Genomic DNA, 19,685 nt, shown 5'->3' on the forward strand with positions numbered 1-19,685 from the left:
AAAACCTGCTTAGATTGAGAGTGATCAAACAAACTCTTCAAACCCTTAATTGAGTTTTAAATGAATAATCAGCTTTGATGAACATCAATGAAGCTAATTAACGTTAAGAGACTAATTCAGATGAAGCTAATATCAGCTTGATATGAAGCAATGAAACTGATATGCCCTTAGAGATTGATTTGATGAAGCTTAGCTGCTTGAAGATTTGAAAATTTTCTTGACATTTGAAGATGTGAGGTCATAAGGTCATAAGTATGCCCCCTTGGGAGCAAAATTGAAAGATAGCAAGGGTACATGATTATAGGCAATTGTTTTAGTGATGATAAGTTATTTGAGCACAAATGATTCAGAGGAATATTTGAAATTTTAGCAAGAAATAGAGCACAAAGTTGATTTGTAGAATAAAATAGAGATTTAGTGTTGGTTTATTGAGAAATTGAGCACAAATTGAAGAAAGAATGAGCTTTTGATGAAAACCGCCAAGTGGTCCAAATTTTGAAAATTGACTAGCAGAATGATCTCGAATTTCAATTTTGATCCTGAAAATGGAATCAGGATGAGCAAATTAGCTAAGGGTACAATTTTCATGTCCATCGGAGCAAGTTGAAAAATTAGGGTTTTGGCTATATATGGGGTAAAAGTGTCATTTTCAATTCATTTTAACCCTCCAAGTTTGAAAATTTGAAAAGCCTAATGTGAAGAAAAATGGTGGTTCCCACTCATGTGCATCAATTCAAGCGCTAGAGATGACATAATCACCCTCGAAACTATGAGCCAATGGTAAGTGATCTATCTTAAGTCTTTTAATCACTTTATTTTTGAATTTTTTTGTTGATTTTTTCAATTTTTTGCAAGTTTAAGTCAGGTGTTTTCGATTTGTCATGCGAGAAAGGATCATGTCTCATATGAAAAACTGATTAAGTTTGTTTTGTCATTTAAAGTGACTAGTTTTGTCATACTAGGCCTACCCTTATGTCGTAGGATAACATTCAAAAGAGCCCCTTTTGTCATCCTAGGAATAGTCTTTTGTTGTACTAGGCCTATTTCTGACTTGTATGAGTTTCTGCCCCTATGATGTTTTGTCGTTTAGAAAACAGTGAACATATTTGAAGATGCAAACTTGAAATTTTGATTGTGCAATTTACGTAGCTGAATTTGCATGATGTTTTACTTCTCTTATATGCTTACTTGAAATGTTTTATGATGCTCCATTGTTTGATTTTTGCAAGTTCGATTGCCTCATGTGTTATTCAGATGTGTATATCCACCGATGATCGATGACCTTAGTGCATCAATTGTCAGAGGTTGACTGGGCACATATTGATTTGTGCGGCTTAACCCACCTTCTTGATTTACCTGATATCTATGTGAATCATGGTATGTTGACTGCATTAGTTGAGAGATTCCACTCAGACCATAACACATTTAATTTGCCAGTTGGGGAGATGACCATCACTCCCAAAGATGTGTACAGGATTCTCTGTATCCCTTTTGTTGGGGATAAGGTTGATTATGATGCATCACAACTTCCTAGGTTACTAGTTGTTAGACATGTTTTCAGGGATCCTGATATTCTGACACATTCTATTAGTTGGGAAGTGATGATGGGTAGGTACAGTGATGACTTTCCACTTGCTTGCATCTTGGCATGTTTTATCGGCTATTTTATGATGCCAGACATGGGATAGTAGGGATTTGTGTGTGGATGGGGTAGGATGTTAGAGAGGCTTATTGAGACCCCTCAGAGATTAGGTTGGGGTTCATGTATATTAGCACACATGTATCATGAGATGCATGAGATTGTATATAGGGAGGGGAAGAGTATGGCTCTAAGAGTTTTGATTTTACAAGTATGGGCCTCAGAGCACCTCCCAGTTTGTAGGCCGATTGTAAATGATGATAGGGATACTAGTTTGCCCATTGTATATAGATATTTAGGATATGTTACTCAGCCCCATCTAGGCAAGACAAATTTTTGGAGATGGTAGCTGGATGACTTGATAGTTGTGATATGGAGACCGTACAAGGGTCTAGAGCCATGGGACGATTGGAGGATTGTTTACAGGGATTTGTTCATGACTCAACTACTCATCGGCAGATCACAGACTGTAGTTGAGTGATTCGTTGTTTCCCGAGTGAAGAGGCAGTATGGTAGGCCTCAGGGGATCTCGTAGGAGTTCACTGCATATTCTCGTTATGCAGATGAGGAGAGGTAGGGATGGGCACCAAGATTATCTTACGCCTTTAGCATGCAAGAGCTAATTGGGTTATAGCATCTCAGATGGGACTATATGGATGATGTTGCAGATGCAAGGGTATTGCCCCAGTATAGGGATTGGTTCCAGCAACATCCATTCCTGAGATTTATGGATCCAATTGAGCAAGCACCTCGCATAGAGCAGGTAGACGATGATGCCCCTGCGCAAGGTCAGGGACATGGATAGAGGCAGGGATAGAGAGACGAGGTTCTGAGGTGAACATGTGGTGATCCTGGTGTTAGTAGTAGCAGGGTACTAGCTAGTGGTAGGCAGCAAAGAGGAGAGGACGGATCCCTAGGGATGGTTGGAGTGAGACTTGGGCGAGTGAGAGTGCTAGAGGGTGGAGGAGAGGAGCAGAGAGTAGTGTCAAGACTAGTTTGGCCAAGGAGGGAGGAGCAGGGGAGAGCTAGAGGTGGAGATGGAGGAGGAGATGGAGGAGGAGATGGAGGTGGAGAGCCTGCGAGGGATGAGGGGGCCGACACTGCATGGTCGATGAGAGCACACCTAGCGAGGTTCCAGTCATAGCTGACAGTGGCACAGACTCAGTTGGCAAAGTGAGACCGTCAGTTAGCAGAGATGAGAGTAGAGAGAGACTCTTTGTGATAGGAGGTTCTTCATCAGACGAGTCGGGTACTATTATGTTGCGGCTTATAGCATAGCAGTTCCAGTAGTATAGTAGGTTATACCATATTCATAGTATATGGCTCAATCAGAAGGAGCTCGGGCACCTAGGTAGGATCTGAATTAGCAAGCTCCACCTCCTCCACCACTTGGTGAAGAGGGAGAGGTAGAGAGCTAGATCTTTTGTGTAGCTCTTAGATTTTTTGTAGACACACCCATTTTTTGTAGCCCTTACGATTCTTTCTCCAATGGGAGTTTATATTTGACAGTTGATATTATTTTGTACCCTAAGACTTGATTGTTATATATATGAGATCTTGATTTGACTTCATTGTACTTGTGTCTTTCAATTATGAGATGTTTTTCTATATGTATGCATATCTGTTATGTATGGATGTGTGTAATGCAAATGAATATGGATGTTTATTTTTGTTTTTTTAATGCAAATAAATGATAATGCAAATGAGGAGAATGAGTAATGTAAATGTTTATTTTTCTTCATGCAATAATATGAATGCAAATAAGTATGAAATGAAATGTATGGATCTATATAAGATGCTCATGTATGCAACTAACATTTCAATACACAAGTAATCGGTCAGAGAAATGATGAAGAAGAGACCACTTAGCTAAGAAATGAGGATGCTTCCAACTCTCATTCAGAAGATAAAGAGATCATTGTTACCATACCGAAATCACTCTAAATTCACAAGATGCAGAATGAAATGCAAGATGAGATGCAACTGAAACCAAGTCACTATATTTGAAAAGCTTAAATTTCATCATTGAGTGTTTTACAAACATAGAAGGCAGATTAGAGTTCCTTTCTTTTCATGTGCAATATTAATTATCTTGTCCACAATGACCCTTTTTTTGTTCATATCCTTGGACAAATTACACATGCATTTGGATTGCATGATAAAGAAATTCCCTCAAAACAGACAAAGAAATGACTCAAACCTCCATGTAGCATACAAATAAGCAGAGTTGAGGTATGTGTGGTGATTTCACTTTGATGTGAAGGCACTTATCACAAACACCCAGCTAATTAGATGTTTCCAAATCATCGGATTCATTCCTACAAGCAGAAAACAAATAAAAGTATTATGCCCCCAATCCTTGCTCCTCTTAGTCAAGATAGACTTCCTCGAGTTACTCAGAGGGAATAATAAGTGAAATCCAATGTAAAAGACAACACACAAAGAAAATTTCATGCATATCTCAAACAATTTAGTGATTGTTTTCAATAGTGTTGTTTTGCTTGTGTACTCAGTGATAAAACTCTTCAGTAGTCAAGAGACAGGTGACTGACTCGGAGTGGACGACCAGGTTTCACTAACATAATGTTGACTTGGTTGATACTGCTTAGGACATGTAAATTGATCAGTCGATTACCCTAAGACTAGGTCAGTGATCGGTTTCAAGCCATGAGGGTTCTAAAAGAACCAGGATGTCACAAAAGTGACTAAAAGTTATGTACAAACGAAATCAAAGAATTGCATGAAAGTGGGAATGCCAATGTTGTGTTTGATAGATGGAGCGCTTGAGTACAAGAGGCGTTTGTTTACCAGGTTTTCACCTGCGTGGCAAAGATTCATTTTTTTTACCAAGGTGCATGTTTACCAAGTTTTCACCAAGGCATTTTCTCTTTTTTCCTTTTTTTTTCTTTTCTTTTTTTTTTTTTTGAATTTCTTCAAGACTATTATTTTTTTCTTTTAGGATTTCTTCAATACTTTTTTTTTTTTTTGATTTTAGGGATTTCTTCAAGATATTTTCTGATTTTTTAGGATTTCTTCAGGACTTTTTAGCTACATAGGCTGTTGGACCAAAGAATATTTAGGTGAAGAATTTCTTTAGGTGGATGGTGTTGATCAGTTCATGGAGTTGTTCTCCTTCCGATGTTTAGAGTTGATAGGCACTAGAGCCAAACACTGCAGTAATGATGTAGGGACCCAACCAGTTGGGTTCAAACTTCCCTTTGTTGTCTCAAAACTATTGACTCTTAGGATTTTCTCTTAGAACAAGGTCACCAACCTGAAATTCTCATTATTGATCCTTTTTGTCATAACCTCTAAACATTCTCTTTTGATATGCTCTTAGATGATCAAACGCCACTTGTCGACGTTCATCCAACAATTCAAGTTCTTGCAATCTAGCTATTATGTAGTGTTCATCACTAACAAGACCTTGCAAAGAAACTCCTAGAGATGGTATTTCCACTTCAATAGGTAATATTGCTTCAGACCCATATACCAAAGAAAAAGGTGTAGCCCCAGTAGGTGTTTTGATACTTGTTCTATAATCCCATAGGGAAGGATTGAGCTGCAGATGCAATCCTTTCCAGAATTATTGACTGTTTTGTGTAAGATAGTCAACAGATTCTTGTTAGATGCTTCGGCTTGTTCATTACCTTGAGGGTAGTACACAGATGAATAGTGTTGTTTTATTTTAAATTTTTCATAGAGTTCATTTAGATCTTTGTCCTTGAACTATCCTCCATTGTCAATTATAATGGATGAAGGTATACCATACCTGTAGATGATATAATTAAGAATTAACAGGGCTACTTTTTTATCGGTTACTTTGATGAGTGGAACTGCTTCTACCCACTTAGTGAAGTACTCAATGGCAGTTTTAATAAACTTATGTTTGTTAGATGATGTAGGATATATTTGGCCAATTAGATCAAATGCCCACTGTTGAAAGGGCTAGTGTGTAACAAAGGGTATGAGATCCCTTACTGGAGCATGTATAAGGTGTCCATGTAGCTGACACTTTTCATAGGTTTTAGCAAATTTTATAGCTTCTTTATCCATGTCTAGCCAGTAGTAGCCAGCCCTTAGTAGTTTCCATGCTAAAGTTAGACCATTCGAATGGGATCCACAAACACATTCACGGACTTCGAATAATGCGCATTGAGACTCCTCAGTTTCTATACATCTAAGTAAAGTACTATCTAAACCTTGCCTAAATAGAGTGTTAGTAATGATGACGTACCATGATGCATTTTGGATTAGGTTTCTTTTTTTATTTCGAGAAAGATTAGCAAGGACAACTTGGTCATGCAGGTAAGAGTAAATGTGGCTATAGCGAGATGAATCATGTCCAATAATAGAACAGACCATTTGGGACTCGGGATAATCATAGGTAGGATAATGTAACTCTTCCACCAGGAATTCAAAGTGAAAATTGGATTCCTGTAGCTGTGGTATAGACGCCAAGGTGACCATTGCATCCGCTGCTCTATTTGCTGACCTGGGGATCTGCTGAAATGATATGAAGGTAAAGTATTTCTTGAGATCATCCACCATTCTTTTGTAAGGCATCAGTTTCTCATCTTTTTTTTGATATAGATCATTGATTTGGTTGATAATGGGTTGAGAATCTCCATATATGTGTAACTCAACAATCTTCCACTCGATGGCTAGCTTGATCCCATTTACCAAAGCTTCATATTCTACAATGTTGTTTGTGCAAGGGAAGATAATCTTGTAAGCTTTTGGAATTGAATATTTTTTAGGAGTAATAAAAATTATTTCGACACTAGAACCATGTTGAGTGAAAGACCCATCAAAGGACATCTTCCATGATTGTTGAGTAAGGTGCATGATTGCTTCATCCAAAAATTCTATGTGCAGAGGTTGACTATCTTCAAGTGGAGCATCAACAAGTTGGTCTGCAATAACCTATCCTTTGATGGCTTTATGTTCCACATATTCAATATCAAATTCCGTAACAACCATGACCCATTTAGCCAGTCTTGTTGTAAGTGTTACTTTGCTGAGAAGATATTTGAGTGGATCAATCTTAGCTACCAGCTTAATAGAGTGTGCTAACATATAGTGCCTTAATTTTTGTGATGCAAAGACCAATGCCAAGCATGCTTTCTCTATTAGAGTGTAGTTTATTTCATAAGACACCAATGTTCTGTTGATATAATATATAGCTCTCTCTTTTTTATTTTCATCTTGTTGTGCTAGAAGTGCCCCCAGTGAAGTATTTGTAGCTGATATGTATAGAATAAATGGCTTACCTTGAATCGGTGGCATTAATATGGGTGGATTAGTAAGATGATCTTTGATTTGTTTTAAATATTGTTCACAATCTTTATCCTAGTTGTATTGAACTCCTTTCCTTAATGCCTTTGTGAAGGGTTGAGCTTTGTTTGCTAGCTGAGATATAAAGCGCCTTATTGACTGAAGACGACCCTGTAAACTTCTCATTTGACTGAAATTTTTGGGCGGAGGCATTTCCATTATAGCTTGGACCTTTTCAGGGTCAACCTCAATTCCTTTCTTTGAAATTATGTAACCAAGCAATTTTCTTGATGTCACGCCAAATGCACACTTTTTAGGATTTAATCAGAGCTTGAATATTTCCATTCTATCCAGTATGAGGCCTAGTTTTTGAATATGCGTAGATCTTTTCATGGTTTTTACTAGGGTGTCATCAACATAATCTTCCATGTTTTTATACATCATATTGTGGAAGATAGTGGTTACTATTCTTTTGTAAGTTGCTCCTGCATTCTTCAGTCCAAATGGCATAACATTCGAGCAAAAGGTTCCCCATGAACATGTGAAAGTTGTCTTTTCTTGATCCTTAGGAGCTATCTTGATCTAATTGTAACTAGAGAATCCATCCATTAATGAATACATCTCATATCCAATAGTCATATCTACTATCATATCAATGTTGGGCAATGGAAAATCATCTTTCAGACATGCTTTTTTGAGATCCCTGAAGTCTGTGCAAACTCTAATAGATTTGTCTACCTTTGACATAGGTACTATGTTTGATATCCATTCTGCATAGTCTATAGCTCTGATAAATCCAACTTTTAGCAATTTTTCTAGTTCAGCCTTGACTAGCAGTGCCACATGAGGATGCATCTTACAGAGTTTTTTCTTGACTGGTTTAACTCCTGGTGTGATAGAAAGATGGTGCATGATAAGATCAAGATCGAGGCCTAGCATATTAGAGTACGTCAATGCAAAATTGATCTTATTTTCTAAAAAGAGATGAGTGAAATCTTTCAAATCTTTGGTTGATAATGATTGAGCTACATGAATGATGTGTGGTGTCTCTTGACTCCCAATGTTCACTGGATGAGTTGGCTCAATCAGTATAAAAGACCTTTCCTAAAAATGACTTGGCAGTATATCAAGTATCTCACCTTCAGGCACCTCAGAGAGGTTTTCACCCTTAGGTACGTCCTTTATTTTCTCTTTTTTAGATTCTGATACCACCACAATGTGGTTTTTGCCATCAGATCTTTTTTTTAATTTTTTTTATTTTTGCGAATAAGATACTTGATATCTGTTTCAGTCATGTTTTCACTCTGTTCACTAGTGGAAGAGTCCATAGGTTCAACTGCATTGAGGTAATAGGCTAACGTATAATCATTGGCAAAGTAGGTATATTAATGGGCTGGTCTTGTAAAGTACAGTCAATTATTTATGGATGTACTAAGGATAAAGTTTGAACCAGTTCAAGGGAGTTCACAGTACTATCATCAAGACTACAGACCAACCAGTCGAGTTCTAGAAGACTACCTTGCGTATGTGTCTCAAGACCAGGAAGAGTTACAACACAATTATTGGAATTCATGTTAGTATTTATTGGACCTAACCCAACCAACCTACTTCTAGCATTGTCACCTACTTTAGACTGGACTACATACCATGGTGTGATAGTAACAGGGTCAGCAGACAACATCTCAACGTTCATGAAAGAGTAGTCATAATGTGTTGTTGAATAGTTATTACAAATAGAGCTCATGTTTGAGTTATCAGAGTCATAAGATGAAGTTTCTGACTCATCTTCAAGTGGCTCAGTAAAAGTATATATAGTATCAATACCTACATCTTTAATGTTGCAAGTTCCTTTGTGATTTGGTTCATTGATCACTTGTATTTGACACACTTGTGGACATAACTGTGATGGTTCTATTAAAACCTATCATCTGTTCCATTCAGCTTCCTCTAGACTAATAACTTATCCTGCTTCTGGTGCTTCTAATTCTTCTTTTGTAGTTCCATACCTTATTTGTCCTATCTCATTAGGGGAAGAGTTAGTAGGTGAAGAAATTGCTTGTCCTTTCTTCCTCTAGCTATTGTTCATAGTCTTCTTGTCTTTTCAGTATGATTTCATCTATTTCCTTTTGCATCTTTAAGTGTACCATCTCTTGTGCATCATCTGTGATATCACTAGATTCTTCAGGGGTTTCTGTAGTAGATGTATCTGAGAGGTGGTCTGAACCCCATTCATACTCATTTGAATTAGTTTCTGAATCATCTACTTGTTGTCTACCAGTATATGTGATCGGAATTTTCAGTGGTGCAAACAATTCTTTGATTATGTATACTTCTTCTCTCATATCCTCTGGGACTTCTACTTTCTATGGTATTATAGTTGATACAATCAAAACTTGATTACCATCTATTTTCTCTCACTGGGTTGGCAATTCTTCGTGTTCATCATCGCACTCTTCCTAAGTTTGTTGAGTATTAATTTCCTATGATGCTAGAGGTAGTACCTTTTTCTTCCACTTAAGTTGATGGTGAGATGTATGTTTGTGATCTGATGACTTTCTTGGATCGTATCCTAGTCTAGCTTTATCATTTGCAGACTTAGTTTGTAACTGAATAGGTTCAACAATACCTTCTTGACGTTTGCCTAGAGAACTGGTACCTGAATATCCCATGCGTTGAAGCATCTTATATCCTAGACCATATTGTGTCGAGGAAATCTCACATTGTCCTATTTCTTCATTTGCACTATCTTCTTTGAAAAGCCATTTGAGAGCAACATCCTCTTCTATTTTATTTGCAAGGGAAGTAGAGGATTGTATAAAGAGACCATCATAAATGACTTTTCGAGTTGAAATTTGTGGCTTCATATCCTCTGATGGTTTTCCCGACTGTCTTGGTGACGGAGGAAGAGACATTAGCGAGAGTACAGGATCTATCTTGTAGCCATCCATGCCAGTGTTTGTGATTTTCAATTTCTTCTCTAAATCTTTCAGCAAAGATTCTAAACTTTCAGCTATAGAGGCTGCTTTGTTATGAGGAATAAAAGCATCAACACTCTATGTTAATGCATTGCAAGTATATCTTGTATCAGCAGGAATAATGACTTCAACTCCATTATAAGGAAATTTCAAGCACTGATGGTACGTAGATGGTACTGCTTTCATTTCATGAATCCATGACCTGCCTAGTAAGATGTTGTATGAAAGAGGAAGGTCAAGGACTTGAAAAATTACATCTCTTCCTATAGGTCCTACCCTGATTGGTAATAGCACCAGACCCTTGGAGGCTCTTTCTTCTTCATCATAAGCTTTGATTGTTATCTTCTTTGTTGGATCAATAACGTTTTCAGAAAATCCCAGCCGTGTCAATAGATTGTAGGTACTGATATTCAACCCAGTGCCTCCATCTATCAAAACATGTTTAACTTGGTGTTTATGGATCATAGCTTCAATGTGTAATGGGTGGTTATGTGGGTGACTCAATGAGTTATCATCTTCTTCAGAGAAAGTGAGGTAATGAGGTGAAGTCAGGTGACCCACCATAGATTGAAACCAATCTACATCTAAATCTTTAGGGACACTAGTGGTGAGCAAAGCCTTGTCCAGGATCTCTTTATGACCATAAGAAATCTTAAGCAGTTCCAAAATGGAGATTTAAGCATTGGTTCTTTTCAATTGTATGACAATACTATAACTAGGAGAGGATGATAAAGCCAACTATTTTGATTTGGTCATGATTGTGTCTATTTGTCTATTTGGTAGATTTGATGTTGTTTGATTGAAAGTTGAGGAACTAGCTCCTTGGAGAGTAACTTTCTTTTGAGCACGGGTTACAACATTAGTAGTTTGTGCTTGATTTTGTTTATCTTTGATTATGATCACATTGCAATATTCAGGTTGGGAAGATTCAATCATGTTGATTACATTATCGTTGTTACTGTAGGTATAATTCACTCTAGCACCTCCCTTGGATTTTGAGGAATCTCCTTGTTCATAAGTCGGTAAGGGATCTTTAACGGTCTTATGATCAACATTAGTCACATGATTTCCAACAACGATTTTGCCAGCGTCAATGAGATCATGGATTTCAATTCAGAGTTTCATGCAGTTTTTTATGTTATGTCCCTTGTTCTGATGGTAGTCACAGTATTCGTTTTCTCTCCACCATTTAGGTTTAATTTCTGGGTCATATGGTCTAGAATTGTCTAGCAATGTTATTAGATTATTCACCAATAAAGTTTTAAAGTTGATTCATATGATTCATCTAGAGGAGTGAAATCATGCTTAGATTTTGAAAGCCAGGGTTTCTCTTTAAACCATTCTCTTGCTTTTTTTGGAGGATTTTCTGCTACAGTTTTAGCTGCCTTGAGTGCTTGCATGCCACTAGCCAAGTTAAATATTGTGGATTTTGTCTTTGCTTTAATGTTGTCTACCACTCCATCATTAACATTGTTTCTGTTGTTATATTTGTAGTATTTCCAGTATTTTCTCTTTTCTTTAGAACTACAACCTTGCGATGTTTCTTTCCAAAGTGATATATCTCCCTTTTTTATAAGCACATCTTCCATTCTGAGGGAATTATCTATCCTTTTATTGAATGAAGGATGTACCTGCATCTAGACACTTTATTTCAATTTAGGGATTAAGTTGTTGACAAAGATCCATCTTCTCAAGATCTAGAATAGTTCGTGAGTATCTAGAGATCATCTTTCTCCATTGTTGGAGAAAAGTGAGAAAGGGTTCTCCTATTTTTTGTTTGGTATTGCAAAGCTCTATCATAGTGACTGGGTGATGAATGTTATAGGAGTATTGTTGTAGGAATAGTTGGATTAATTCTTCAAAAAAAAGTATTCCCATAGGTACACTTGAGAACCATTCCATAGCTTGCCCCCTAAACTTCTTAGGAAAAGGCGCATGAGATATGTTTGGTCATGCATGAACTCCATACATAAAGCACAAAATTCTCTGATATGATCTTAAGGATTTGTATTCCCATCATATTTGTCAAACTTAGGCATTTCTACATTTGAGGGAAATGGAGGCATGTAAAGATTTTTGCCAAATGGGAATGGGCATATTGTGTCCAGAGAATATTGTTTTGGTGATTTATCTTTGATTTTTAGTTTTGTGACCTCAGTTCGTAACGCTTTTATTTGTTTGTTTAGCATTCCCAATGGTGTCTCTTCCTCTTTAGTGACGAGGGCCTCCACATCATAACCAGTAGGAAGCTTGGCGCCTTGCTTTGCTAGTTCTAGAAAATAGTCTTCTTTTTCTCTAGCCATGATAACCTTCATCATTTTTCGGAAATCTTTACCATTTTGACATTTATGTGTTTCGACCTCTGGAGGTTCGGAGGCTTCAGATTCATTTGAAGAGGACTCATTGCTAGTGGAATGATTATTGAGGTTGTCATAAGTGTCTCGTTTCCTAGCTTGTCTTTCTTTCCTTTCTCCAGACATGGTGGGAGATAGGAACTGACCAAATATTAGTATATCATAAATTGGTATTTGTGATGATGATGGTTTATTTGAGATGAGGTTTTCTACAAAGAATGGATTTTCGTTTGATGAAAAGGGTGTTTCTTTTCCTTTGTCTATTTTGCTGCGAGAACTTCTGGTTTGAGCAGGCATTTATGACCGACGGGACCGAGAGCTAGATGTGTTGTAGAAGTCAAGATCAAATTGTAGCTAGTTGTTCATTTAACGTTGTGATTGAGTGAAGTAACTAAGATCTAGTCTAGTTTCAGGAATGATCTATCTTGTCTAATATATTATCTAAGTTAACTTAGGTTTGATAAGATGTTGTTTGAACTAGGTGAGAGATGATCGACAAAATCATGCAACGCAACGACAGGGGTACACTATCAAGGTTGTTTATGTTCAAGAGGATGAAAACTAGTTTTAGGCTCATTGTAGACTGTTTTAGGCAAGTTTGACTATTCTGGACTGGCAAAATCAGAGATTCATACGACAGGATTTCCAGAACCAGACGATAGTATAATAGCTTCAGGAAAAATGACAGTACTGTTTCATACGAGTTGTTGCCTAATATCGTAGGATAGATGGGTATGTCTAAAATGACAAACTAATAAATGCAATGGTTTACCGTACAATATAGGATTCAAGATAGAATGACAATTCTCAGACCCGGATGATAGACAATTACGTTTTGTATGACACATGCAAGCTTAAATGACAGTCTATTAGGATTGATGGAATCTCGTACAACAGAAGATATATAGCAGAATGATAAAATAGAAGGCTCATACGATTGTGTCTGGATAGAGATTAAATGTTGAGTTTTCAATGACTGAGTATGACCAATTTTTGATATAGGACTGATTTTTAATGACCGACGAAGACTAGTTTTTGACACTGACATAGTTTATCACTGAGTTATTTGGTATTGTTTTCTCCATTTTGGTATTCTAGTTTTAGTTTCAAGGATGAAAACACAAAAAACATGCAATACGAACAATAACTTCAATCACAACATGCAAACCTATGAAAGTTGGCTTAGAGAAGAAAACCTTTGCTTGTTGACTTAGGTACACACCCAAAAGCTAATCAGAATACGGCCGCTGACTCTCATTCAATGGATTCTCAACGCCGTATTAGCTGACTCCAAACACTAATGGGGGCACGATATGGCAAGTGTCTTGGGAGAGTTACTATCTCTCTTGCACAAAGATTATCAACCTTTCGAAGGTGAATCGGGTAGCTTCTAATTTGAATTAGAACTAGTAAGGGGTCCATTCGGTACGTTGAGGTATAAACTCAATTAAGAGGTCTCACAGCCTTGAAAACCAAGGTTTAATATACCCAAAGCTATAGAGGAGAGCTATTCTTGAGCACTATCGTTGACTTGATTTTCATCAAATCACGTTTATTTTATAGTGGGTTGGAGTACTTGGTGTTTAGCCATTCCCACTTGGGTCGTTCCCCTCTCATTGACCGTAATGACTTTAAGAGTTATTAGCTCCTTGGGAGGGTAGGCCCGCCAAAGATATGCAAATCTCAAACTTAAAGAAAATGCCTCAAGGGTCTGGATTTCTGATTATCTATACCGACAAGAGCATACTTTCCTACCTGTCAAAATTTTCTTAAAACATGATGTTTATGGTGAAAATGGATAACAATAATATTGAAAGGCTAAATGGATTCAACCACAAAAACCCTAGCCTAACAACAACAAAGATCCACCATAACATATGAAGATTACCTAAGATAATGCAAATCAAATGAAATCACAAAGATTATACCATCACATGTCCAATAAGGTTTGGATCTCCATTCTTCCTATCTCCATTTATCTTGCTTGATATATTTGCTCTCAGATTTTATGTGCACAAGAGCTCAACAAAGAACAGAATGTGGTTGCAAGTAGGATCGCATATGAAAAGCATAGTGTAGTCAAGTAGTTAATTGATCAAGTATTTAGTTAGGGTTTGATAATGAAGGAAGCATCTCCTTATATAGAAGACACCATAAGAAATGGAGGGATAAGATTGAGAGGTGTAAAAGGAGGTCGGCTATGATTAGAGGGTAGTTAAAGAAAATAATAAAATAATAAAAGGGTAGGTAGTGTATGAATTAAGAGATGAATGACATGTGTCATGGGTAGAAAAGGCTAATGAATTAATTAAATAAATAAAGATTTATTTAATTAATAGAAGAAGTGGGATCAATTAAATAAATAAGATATTTATTTAATTTAGGAAAGAGGGTAATTTAAATAATTAAATGTATTTATTTAAATGAGAAATAAGACTAGCAGAGGATAAATGAATTAATTAAATAAATAAAAATCTATTTAATTAATAGAAGAATTAGGCTAAAGTAATTAAATAAGTAAAATATTTATTTAATTAGACATGACAATTTTAGGTGTCTACATTTTGTCCCTCTTTGAGACAATGCGGCTTGTCGTGTTGTTTCAAAGAAGATAATATGAACTAATACAAAGTTGCCCCAAGATGGGAATGATATGCCCCCTTGAGAGATTGGATGAAAATGTCTAAAAAGATCACAGACAATCTCTCGATAAGAAAGAATGGCTAGAGAGGATTGACCGGATAAAGTGACAAAGTCACGGGATAAAGAAGACTGTCTCGGGAAATGAGGGCTAGGGCTAGGGCAGTCTATAAAATAGACCATGAAGGGAAAACATCCTCATTGTCATCCACACATCCATGAGATCAGAGTGCAGAGTGAGATAGAGCAGTAGCAGTTAGCAGCGATGGCATTGGTTCACAGATTCGATCGTGTTCACCAATTTCAGAGGCCAGTAGAGGTAGGAGAGCCAGTGAGTACCACAAAACCTCCTTGTACTTTGTTGTAATAATTGTTGTCATTAATGCATCTTAGGTAGTGAAATAAATGCGCTTTAGGATAATGTCAAAAATGTCCAAAAATGTGTAGGTGCATCTGTGCTGGTGCCAGGCGCGTCTATGTTGGCTAGGCGCATCTTTGTTTGTGCCAGGCACGTCTGTGCCGGAAAAGGCATCTGTGTAGGATGCAATCGCGTCTGCGTTGTTCAGGCACATTTGTGCTAGGTAGGCATGTTTATGCAAGACAGGCACGTCTGTGCAGAGCATAGGCACGTCTATGTATTTCAAGCATGTCTGTGCAAAACAGGCGCGTTTATGCAGTCTCTAAGCGCGTTTAGGTCATGAAAGCGCGTTTGTGTCCAAAAATATGAATTTGTGTCTTCTAAGTCAAATCGACAATTCGGTGATGAACATACGCTATTGATTGGATAAGCTGCTAAGAGGATACACTCAAGCAGGTCCTCTAGGGAAGAATAGGATAGCAAATAGGGCTAGGATTGACAATTTTGTGATAGAACATACGTTGCCAATTAGGAAACTACTCAAGAGGATTCACTCAAGTAGAGGCTCTAGGATAGGATAGATCAAGGCACTTTGTGATGAACAGTGAGTACCAAGACATAGTACTTTGTGATGAACAGGGAGTACCAATAGGAGCAACACTTTGTGATGAACAGTGAGTGCAAATGCGAGCAGCCCTTTGTGATGAACAAGGAGTGCCAAACACGTAGTACTTTGTGATGAATAGGGAGTACCACTAGGATAGAAGAAACAATTTGTGATGAACAGTGAGTGTTACTAGGATAGAGTACCATATGCACTTAGATAAAAAAGTAGCATTTTGTGATGAACAGTGAATGCCACTATGACTGATATAATTGATTTGCTTGACTGCAGGAGTATTTGCCTATGCTGGAGTCGCGAGAGAGATTCTCGTCGACTCAGAGGTTGCGACCAGAGTTGACATTCGAGGACAGAGCTACCATTGAGGGCATGGGTCTGAGATACATTATGTATGTGCTTGAGTTTTGGGTGAACATGGGTTTGCTGACTGCGCTGGTTGAGAGATGGCACTTAGAGACTTGTACATTTCATTTACCGATGGGTGAGATGACAGTCACCTTGGAGGATGTGTATAGGATTCTGAGGATACCGATCGATGGGGAGTTAGTACCTTATGATCGAGACGGAGACAGGGATTCCCTGAGATGAGTATTCTAAGACCCAGGACTAGATATGAGGGCAGGACATGTTGCATGGGACACGATGATAGCGACAGGGCTAGCACTACTAGCAGTGCTAGGGGGAGTGATTAGTGGGTTCCTGTGTCCCGATAGGGTGACACGAGGTTTGGTTGTGGGCTTGGGGAGCACCTTGGAGATGCTAGTTACACAACACACCAGATATGCCTAGGAACCGTGTGTGTTGGCACACTTGTATTACGAGCTGCATTAGTTTGTTTATCATGGATCCGTGGGATTGGGCTGCGAGGTTACATTGCTACAGGTGTGGGCATATGAGCATCTACCAGTGACATGACCTATACACTTCAGGGGCAGAGGGCATAGACGTAGCTTTGTGCATTTGTATGACATGATTACATCGCAGCCACGGATTGGCCGATTGGAGCATTGGCGTCGGGTCCTAGATGAGATCGATACTGTTATATGGAGGTCATACCTTGGGTGCGAGTAGTGGGAGGAGGATGCAGTGGATCTCCCATACACCTTCTGGAGCAGATATCTAATTGGGTGAATGCCCTATATTTTGGAGAGACAGCTGATTGACAAAGTATGTAGGCAGTTTGGCTAAATTCAGTGGATGCCCTAGGGTTCCAAGATGTATGCTCGGATAGTCCAGGATCAGGTACACTTTGGGCCACTGTTGTCATATGATTAGGTCGTGATGTAGCTAGCAGAGATGGTGTCGATGCCATGGGATATGTGGTCAGATATTGAGGATGCAGACATGGATGCCGAGTACACGGTGTATTGGGCTGAGCATCCCTTTCCACGACTGACAAACCCAGGGGAGCTGGTAGAGGGAGATGGTGGTGGGGATGAGGATGATGATGGAGATGGTGGGGGGAGAGGCCAATGAAGGAGGTGGGGTACCATTGGAGAGAGGAGGGTGATTCCATGGAGAGAGGGTGGGGAGGAGAGACAGGCTCAGGTGGTGCAGGGATAGGGATAGAAGCAGGTACAGGTATAGGCACATGCACCAGTACAGGGGGAGCCATAGGCAGAGGCACAGGGGGCTGAGGTGGAGGAGGATGAGTTGGTTGAGCTGAGGGAGATCTGCCAGGGACAAGCAGATGAGATCCAGGACTTGGAGAGGGAGAGGGATAGACTCAGGAGGCGACTCAGAGATACTGAGCGGGAGTGAGATCAAGCTATACAATGCTACACTGAGGCTGAGACAACACTGAGGGCTGGGAGGTAGGCGACAAAGGACATAGGGGCTGGATATGCCTATGTTCTATGGGCAGGGGAGGAGATCGCTTACTGGCGAGATCTCTATTATGGTGCAGTGCCAGTCGATCAGCGGACTAGGAGCTTCCAGAGACCATCAAGTACAGCGACGACCACTGGAGGGAGTCAGAGGAGACAAGCATCCAGCGGTGGGGTTATGGGTCCTCCACCACCACCAGATAGAGGGGGCAGGAGAGATGATCCTGAGGTGGGTCCTCCCAGGGCTCAGACTCCATCGAGGCTAGGTGGCTCTGAGGGAGGGAGTTCATCATAGCCTTAGAGGGCTCCCTATGTATCAGTATTGTACAATTTTTGTATGATGATGTAGACACCCGCGTGTGATTGTAGCCATATGATTTTGACATCATTGTATCATGACACTTTATATATATATATGAGATGATTCATCTTTGTAGTAGCTATATGCATGTGTACCTATGTGATGAGTTGTTTAATGATGTATGTTTTATGTGATGGTTATGATATGGATGCAAATATGTACATGATGAAATGCAATATTTTTGTTCTTTTATGTTTTATATGTTTATGCAAATGCAAATGTGAATGTATGAAATGCAAATGAATATGATAATGCAAATGATTATGATAATGCAAATAATTATTTTCATGATGAGAATGTAAAATGTGCTAATCTGTGTTGTGTGCAGGATGTGATGCAATTGTGATATCTATATGTATGTATGAAATGATTAATATGTGGTAATGCAGGTGAAGCTACATGAGATGCAAATTTTTTTGGTGTGTCATTATACTCAGTCATGTGATAGCTGGCTACGTGGACTCGAGAAGGATGATGGAAGTCAATCAAGAAAGGGGGATGAAAGATAGAAGATATGAAAGTGAAAGAGCTTCTTGTGCGTTATCATCATTGAGCTTTATTATGGCAAGTAGGTTATGACAATCAAGGCATTTGATTGACCCAGAAAGTCATTGTACCTATTTGCATGGAGATAAGACAATCACAAACAAAGAATGCTCCAGTTCATACTAGACTCTCAGTGTCCTCATATCCTTGGACAAGTCATAGCATTACTAAGAGACAATCCACAGACAGCAAAGAAAAATAGGTGATGATACCCCATCCTCGCCTTTCTAGTCAAAGACATCTTGGAGATAGAATCTCTAGTCAGAGACATCCTGGAAAAGCTAAAAGACATGCCACCAAACAGATAAAATCAAAAGAAAACCAAGACTCGACACCAACATCCAGTGTAGTCCTCAATTTTAGTGTCTCTTGTCACTTGTATAAGTCTTATTTGATTGTGGTCACAATGTTTACTTTCATAAAAAGGATAGATAGCACTGCACCATATGTTGTCTGAGTCTGTTGAAAGATTTGATTTGTTGAAGCACATTGTTGCTACTGTGTATCATCTAAAACTAACTGAATCCATGAAACCGATACGTTATTGTGGAGAAGACAAAACTTTATTGCGGACTGGCGATGCAAATGCTGCTTTATTATGGATTGTGCGCAGATAGACTGAAGAAAACTAGAAGAAACTGTACTCCTCAAAACATGTGATGTTCTTAGTTCTGCACCCATCACTAGACGTAGGATTTGCCTTAGCCACAGATAGGACCTGATTTATTATGAATGGAGAAAAGTGAAAAGGGAGGTTATTATGGACGGCTAACCAATCGTGGGTAGATCAATAACAAGCCATGATAGGAATGGGTTGTGAGTGTGTGCAAAGTGAAGTGATGAAAGAGAATCCTGAAGGAGGGAGGAGCAATGTCTCTACACATGGCGCTGGTGACCCAGTTTTCACCATGGTACCTGCCCAGGGCACCATCGAAGTGGTTTTCATCATTGGACGAAATGTTTTTTTGTTTTTCAATTTTTTTTTTTTTGTGTCACAAGACGCCTGTTTGCTAGGTTTTCACCAAGTAATGATTTTTTTATTTTTATGATATTTTTGTATTTTTGTATTTTTTTGTATTTTTGTTTT

This window comes from Cryptomeria japonica, chromosome 5 (assembly GCF_030272615.1).
Source record: "Cryptomeria japonica chromosome 5, Sugi_1.0, whole genome shotgun sequence".
NCBI lineage: Eukaryota > Viridiplantae > Streptophyta > Pinopsida > Cupressales > Cupressaceae > Cryptomeria > Cryptomeria japonica.